We start from the raw sequence: 1,036 nt of genomic DNA on the forward strand, positions 1-1,036 counted from the left end.
TTTGTCTTTAAATGATATATAGGGTTCTTTGCCAAGAAAATTGCACTTTGGTTGTCACAATCTATCCTTATAGCTCCCTATACTAACCCCATACTTGAACACAATCTCTACAACCAAACTGCTTCCTTGCTTGCATGAGTGGCTGCCATGAATTCTACCTCTGTAGTTGATAGTGCCACTAAAGATTGTTTCTTATTCATCCAACTGACTGCACCTCCAAATAGGTTAAACACATACCCACTTGTAAATTTTCTCTGATCCTTATCTCCATCTCAGTCCGCATCAACAAAGCCACAGATATCCAAAACTTTGTCCAATCCTAGTCTTCCTTGGTAGCACAAACCATAATCACTAGTGCCACACCAATACCTGAAAACCCACTTCACTGTTGTCCAATGCTCCTTCCCTGGTTTTGACATAAACCTACTCAATACTCCCACTGCATGTGCAATGTCTGGTCTAGTACAGACCATCACATACATCAGGCTACCAACTTCACTTGCATATGGAACACGGGACATATCCTCTTCCTCTTCTTGTGTCTTGGGACAATGTTCAGCAGATAATTTTACACCTACATGAATAGGAACCTTCACCGGTTTACTATCCTACATATTAAACCTCTGCAATATTGTCTCAACATACTTCCTCTGGTTTAACCAGAGCTTCCTCTTTGTCCGGTCTCTTTTAATTTCCATGCCCAAAATATAGTTTGTAGCACCAACATCTTTCATGTCAAATTTGGAGGACAAATGGGTCTTCAAATCCTGGATAATTTCTTTTTCATTTCCAACAAGCAACATATCATCCACATACAAGACGAGATAAATAACACGGTCACCAATTAATTTAAATACACACAGTGATCTGCTTTGCTTCTGGTGAAGCCAAGTCCCCATATAAATGTATCAAATTTCTAATACCACATCCTTGGTGATTGTTTTAACCCATACAGAGACTTCTTTAACTTGCATACCAGTTCTTTCTTACCCTTCACCGCAAAGCCTTCAGGTTACTTCATGTAGATCTCCTCTTC

The sequence above is a fragment of the Pinus tabuliformis genome, chromosome 9, assembly GCF_031772625.1.
Source record: "Pinus tabuliformis cultivar Carrire ecotype Pingquan chromosome 9, CPIR1, whole genome shotgun sequence".
In the NCBI taxonomy this organism is placed as follows: domain Eukaryota; kingdom Viridiplantae; phylum Streptophyta; class Pinopsida; order Pinales; family Pinaceae; genus Pinus; species Pinus tabuliformis.